This window comes from Mytilus edulis, chromosome 12 (assembly GCF_963676685.1).
Source record: "Mytilus edulis chromosome 12, xbMytEdul2.2, whole genome shotgun sequence".
Lineage (NCBI taxonomy): Eukaryota > Metazoa > Mollusca > Bivalvia > Mytilida > Mytilidae > Mytilus > Mytilus edulis.
The window spans coordinates 45,747,874-45,755,177 of NC_092355.1; the positions used below are offsets into that span (position 1 = coordinate 45,747,874).

The following is a 7,304-nucleotide window of genomic DNA, read 5'->3' on the forward strand; positions in this document are numbered from 1 at the left end:
TTCAGAATTGTTTACTTGCACCCGTGCTTCTTTTTAGTATTCTACAGAATTGTTTATTTGTACCTGTGATTTTGTTTTGAATGGTACAAATATTAGGGACGAGTGTCTATTATAAACATATATAAGTTGAATGTATGCTTTGTACACGTTTCAATTCCATGAATCATACCATTATTGCACTTTCCCGTCAAATAACCTCACCATCTTTTTACTTTAGCAAAACCTGTCTGAATTTTGGGTCCTCAATGCTCTTCAACTTCATACTTTTTTTTAGCGTCACTGACATGTCTTTGTGGACAAAATGCACATCTGGCGTACAAAATTTACTATCAATTATATGTTCATTTGTCCAGGAAAATTTGGATTGTATTAAATCAAGCATTTGGGACACTTATTGGTGTAAACAATGATTCTTGAGTGCACATGTCTGTCTGGCAAGTTTGATATTTTCTTGACCTTTTTCATATCTCATGGGTTGTTGTTAGTTTTTTGTCGTAAGGTCTGTTTTCCAGGTACTATAAATAATAGGACCATTATATTTGATGTATTGAATGATTGTAAGTTAACATGTATGTCTGGCAAGGTTTGTATATCCTTTTAATCAGACAAGATATTTTATTGTGTGTACACTCTTGTTATAAAAAATGCTTTGAAGAGATAAATAACTGCATCTGTGGCATCAGAGCAGTTTATCAATAAAAACATAAAAAACTAAAATCAATGCAACTTTAATTAAAATTATGTAATATGTTATGATTGAAACATATTTATTTTAACTTGACACTAAAATCTGTAAAATAATGCACCAAATTATGCCAGATTTAGTACTATCGGTATTCATATTACAATTACATTAGTTCAATGTTTCTAATAAAACATGAAACTATTTAAGTATTAGAAACATTAGATTCATTTTGATCCTAAATTATTAATAAATAGTTAAATACCACAAACTTATCTGAGTATCTTAACTGTTATAAAAACTGAGACCTCTGAAACAAATTTATAACATTGTTCATAAGAAAAATCCTAAACTGTTTAGAAATTTGGTCACAGAAAAATTTGGAACAGCAAGTATACACAAGAAGCAAGAAAGCTACAAGGTGCTTATAACCATTTACCAAATTAAGATAAGCAGCAGTGCTGACATCTTAGATTAAATGTGGTACTAACTACATAAATAAAAAAAAAACATCAATGTTACACTTACCATGAAGCAAAAACATATCTATAAAATTTGTTGACCTTAACTCAGCTGCTCAAATGTTGCTATGTTTATCCACTAATTAGCTGACTTATAGAAAAGTATTAAAAACACTTACTTTTGAACAAAGGACTTAGGTGCCATTTCATGTATATAGATTTTTTCATGGAGTGACTTGGTAAATATGAATGGACATTCTTTAATATATATATAACATATTTGGTGGTATTTTCTTAATTCTAAACTACCTTGATTAATTTAAAGAAAATGCACATTTCCTCTTTTCAATTTTAGTGCTGCCTTCAATTTTATTTCAAATTTTCACAACATTTTAAAATGTATCCAAGAATATTCAACAACTAATACTACTCACTAGATTTAAAATAATAACTTTTAGGTTTTACTTATGAAATCCATAATATTAGTCAGTAGTATTTTTTTTAATCGACACCAAAAAGATAAACAATGTTATCTTAATTCATGATATATATGATGAAAATAAAGAATAAACACAAAAACAAATATTATTTGTGATGAACTTCACCGGGATAAATCCATCCTCAAATGTGTTTTAAATGCTTTCGCATCCACATTCGCCCTGAGCAAAACAATTTCAAGCAACCAATGTTGCAACACAAATATACACAAGCAACACTTCAATGGTAGCAATTAGCTTAATACAGAGTGATACTACAAAAAAGTATCACTTCACCGGGAGACATATCAATGTTATTATGCTGTATTAATGTTACATATCACAATACTCTTCTGTCAACCTCTTAGTACTTTATTGTGCTGGTTAAAAGTACATCTATACCTCTCTCATACGTACTGGTTCACTTTAGAAGTTTGCCTTAACAGTTCAATAACTATTTCACTACCTTGCATTTCATATAAATGATCATTAGTTCAAGACAAACACACACATTCAATCTAACAGCCAATGTCTCAATACTCTCACTCTCAAACTTCAATCATACAATTGCATAAATACGCACATAATCTCATCATCATTAAAATAAACAGCCTATATTGCTCTCTCTCTCCCTCTCTTTTTTTACAATTTGAAACAACAGTAATAACTTTTAAAGCCTTTCTACTGTGTTTTACTGGCTTCTTATTGTTTAAATGTAAAGGTATGTTCAGGTTTGAACAGTTTACAATTTATAACGTGCAGGTTGTCTAGTTGGTCAACAGATTGTACCATGGAAGTAACGATTTATGTAACAAGGAAGACTGATACTTAAAGTCCAAATAACACTGAATGCCAGACTAGTGTTTAGAAGACAGATCAGGCTAACATTGATTAGACATTCTATGGATAAGCCTGACCTAAACACCCATAAGACATTATGGAATACTACATTAGATTGAAACTGGTAAAACCTGACAGCAATTATAATATAATAGATACATAGTATCAGTAATAGTTCTAGGAATACATGACTATGCAGGCAGGATCAGCTACAGTGATAAGAATAAAATAGTATTCCCTTCAGTGACAAAATTGTAAAATGTTATATTTTGGTCAAATTCAAATTATGAAACACCAGAGCTGAACCTGCCTTTAAATATACAGAAGTACAATGATGAAGAATCAATGTTTTCCAACCAAGTGACTAAAGATTCTTAAAGAGGTTGTTTAGCTGAATTGTAGGAACTGACACACTTACATACAAACGTATGCATACAATAACATATAGAGTTAAAATAAGTATATATGGCACATAGTAATCAAACCAATCGATAATACAGGTATGGCACATCTTGATTAAAATTCACGGTGGTAAAACACGTTTTCAACTTTGATTCAAAATCTATTATGCATTTTCTATGATAAGTTAAATTGGACCTGGTGATATAAAGGAAATTGTTATCTATCTTGGTAACGTTTTTCTTTGTCTCATTAACACATTGTACACTTGATGATCCTTGATCTAGACGTGAGACTTAGTTCTTGTATCTTTCTAATGACCATATTCCACGCCAGTAAATTCAAGCTTTAGACCTTGTGGATGTCTTCTAAGGACCATGTACTACGCCAGTTAGTTAACAGTTTTAGCTTTTGGATCTGGCTTCTAAAAACCATGTTCTACACCAGTTAAATACAGTTTTAGCTATTGTACCTGGCTTCTAAGGACCATGTTCTACTTTAGTTCGAAACAGTTCTGTAATAAATTAAATAAGACACATTAATTTTGTAAATTTGCCGACTTTTGTTTTTAGAAACTACAACAGGGCCGGCCCTGAATTCTGGTGGATAAGTAGTAACAACAGTTTGAACATTATTTATTAAATACAAAAGGTATATCATATATATAAATGAGATTCTAATATGACGTTCTTCTTAAGCTTTGGGTACAAAGCCATGTTCTAATTCAAATAGAACATGGGCTGCACGTGATTGACGTCACAATTGAAATTGCAACGTCAGATGAATTTTGAACAACGCCATATATCAAAATGGACATGTTTGTTGGTGTTGCTCGCTAGGAAATTAAATAAAAACATTCTAAAAGTAAGTTTAAATGTTTCTGTTCTTTTTTTATTGATAAACTGCTGATTTTCTTTAACGTTTTTGGCTCATGAAATCAAAATGGCGACATTCCGAGCGTCTACTATAGGTTCGATTCGAAGTGAAAAAGTTCAAATATTTATTAGAATCGAAATAATTCTATCCTGCCATGCTCAATGCTCATTTAAACATTGGTAGGCATTATATTTGTAAACATTTAATACCTCGCTAAGTAAACGCTCGGTATTAAGACATTAACAAATATAATGCCTACCCATGTTAAAATGAGCATAGAGCATGGCAGGATAGAATTATTTCTTAATTGAAAAATCTCGAAAAATTAGTTACATCCAGAAACAAGCAACTGCGTCATGAATGCGTTTTCTGTAACTTAGATAGTATTGAGACAAGTCAATGATACATGCACTGCTGCATTGCAGAATGCCAACTCGGAATTTAATCTCTTTATGAACTGGACAAAGAAAAGTATCTGTTTCTTTCCTCATTAATGTCATATATAGAGAGATAACTTTGGTTTTATTGACTAATATGTATGTATATTGTATATTGAATTCAACTAGGTTTACATGTTAGCCGAGACGGTACACTGCAATATACAATATACTCAATACAGGTCCTTACAAAGATCTACAAATGTTCAGTTATTATAAAATTATGATATATATAGTAATGGACTTATATTATGATTGATTTTGATAGCAATACTTTTATATTCGTTCATTAGAGTTTAATTTCAGAGCTATTCGTTTTATTATTGACTAATGGATAAGAATCATGATTAATTTTCTTATCGATCGCCTGTGTGTGGAGTCAATGACCGAAAGCACATAACTCCCACTCTTAATGACGTATATTCATTGATCAATCTACGATCGTGGTGATTAGGTACACCTTTAACGTATATATGCCAAGTAATTTACTTTTTGCGGACAATGACCTACTTTCTTAAAATATCTGTGCAATGACTAAATATATTATATTGCATTTAATTCGTTTACATGCCCTTGACAACCGAACAGGTCACTAACCGACTTTTAAACGAATTAATTTCCGTGTGGTTTCAATGTGAAGAGAAAGCAAAAATGAGGAGCGGGTAATATTAATACAGAAAAGCTTTAAACCGAATAAATCTTAAACAATAATGTCAATAATAAGGTTCCAAACGGTGATACTGTATCGTTACTGATATGATACTCACTTTACTTGACTTGAAGTCCTTTCTGTCATTTTTACTTTGGGCGTCCTGCGACTCTGGTTTAGTTACAGGACCCATCCCTTTGCTGAAAAACAAAAGAAATTTATTTTTACAAGTTAGAAACTTATTTTGTAAAATCGTTTTCTGTATCAGTTTTGTGTGTGTGGGGAGACCCCAAAAGAAAAATGTATACCAGTTCGGTGAAAATGGACGTCATACCTATAAATTCCAAATCATATAAAACTAAAATTAAAATCATAAAAGACAAACAAAGGCAACAATGTTTATTTCGGTTTTCTCTCTCTTTTTATATATTTTTGTATAAACGTTACTATTTCAGTGTCAATTAAACGTTGTCATAACTGGTGTTGGATTATTTGGTGTCAAGTTTTTCTTTTTCATCACGGTTAGATTCGATCTTCCTTAAATTTAAAGGTTTTTTTATCTTTCTCTACAGTTTTCCCTGGCACTTGGAATTGTGCAATTGTCGAATTTCGACCGAGTGGTGTTGAAGTCACTGCATATGGAAAGGCTGTCGTGGAATTAGTTTGTGAAGACCATAATTCAATAATGGAAAATTTTGCCACATTTTTCATTTCCATTCACAATTTTATCGAAGATTTTGATGAAATAATGGATCGTATTAAAATAGAACTTGGTCTATGTCCTCCTTACGTTGCCTGATATTTCAACTTATATCCCATTATATCCCCTTATTTGAGTGTTCTTGTCTATTTATATTCGTTGGCTTGCACAGGAAAGGGTGTATTGATTATTATACAGATTATATATACAGACAGCTGGATTTTTCAAGCATATTGAACCCTCTGATCCTTGTTTACGCCAAGGTCATTCCTATAATTCCAACTTGGTATCGTTTTTATAATCGGGAACACAACTCCCAAATCAAAATATACTGCCAAACCTGATCATTTATTTCAAGTGAAGACTTGGGAATTTTTACACAGACATGGGAAATGACGAAGGTTCTATTAAAAGTGAGCGATACAGACTCTATTCCAGTCTGTACAGTAAATTTAATTGCCTTTCAATTCAATATATATAGTATTGTCTTTGTGTATTTAATATGAAAATGTATGATATCAAAAATAAAATGTATGCCGTTTCTTACATGACCAGTGTTCAATGACCCACTGTGTGTATTGAACCTACCCCACTCCCGACAAAAAATATAATTCCTGTATTTAATTCTTTTTTTCCGATTTATCAGCTGTCCTCCAATTTCGTTCCCCAATCTCTTTCAGTCGGCACTGGGAGTGCACCGATAAAAACGTTTATCTGTATACTTTTAAGTTCATTTTATTTAAAGAATTTTGATGAACATTTAACTTTTATTCAGCTTATCAAAAATATAAGTATACAAAAGTATAGTTTTCCTACCTTCTACATGCTGGTTTCCGTTATATCTAGTCGCAGGTCACTCTGCCCTTCCATTCCTGATGACGGCCTACATAACATTGCGCAGATCTTGCACTTTACTGGGTTAATATATTCTCGCAGTCATTTAAGGTCAACAGTCGAGCGGTTTTATTGGATATAATCTAGGTTAACAGATTGATTAGTCTGGAGCTCAACGACCTTGTTCGTTGTTCAATATTTGACATAGATTTTATTTATAAACATTTTTTGGTGTATTATTTGAGGGATATTCATTTTCAGTCACTTGGAATTTACTGATCTTCCTTTCTTTATTTTCGTATCAAATTTTAAATCGTAATTTTCTATTTATAATTTACACTATGGCGCGGAATCAGGGTCATAAATATCGATTTTAGTATATCCTAAAATGATTTCAGTATATACTGAATTACATTTTAGCATACCCTAAATTGATTTTAGGATATCCTAAAATGATCCTAAAGTCAATTCAGTATATACTAAAATGATTTTAGTATATACTAAAATGATTTTAGTATATACTAAAATCATTTTAGGATACCCTAAAATCAATTTAGCATATACTGAAATATTCAGCATATACAGAAATATTGGCGCGGAATCAATGTCATAAATAACGATTTTAGTATACACTTAATTGATTTTAGTATATCCTTAATTCAATTTGCTAATAGTTTTGTTCACCAATGAGACGAGTTGGAAAGACAGTTACTGCGGACCTTGCTGAGATGTGGCAAATGTCCTCTCACTTGATTTCAAACCTTTGAATAGACTTATTCGGAAAGGATATGTTACGATACTGTTGACAGGTCATTAAGGATTGCGATGATATTTTAGTATTAATATTGATTCACTCATATTGTCTTTGCATCGGAAATAAACACATGTATTCTATAAACAGTTGTTGGCATAATACGGGTTATGTTCTTCTCATTTATTTTATGATGGTA

At 31.4% G+C, this 7,304-nt stretch overlaps 1 long non-coding RNA gene across 1 annotated transcript; it reads right to left on the reverse strand.

Moving 5' to 3' along the window:
• Positions 1-716: 716 nt before the first annotated feature.
• On the reverse strand, positions 717-6,475 carry LOC139498592 (uncharacterized). Its single transcript, XR_011657969.1, has 3 exons — positions 6,337-6,475; positions 4,939-5,020; positions 717-3,372 (listed from the first exon to the last, which is right to left on the reverse strand). It is a non-coding gene; the product is annotated as an uncharacterized lncRNA (long non-coding RNA).
• Between the last annotated feature and the right edge of the window lie 829 nt (positions 6,476-7,304).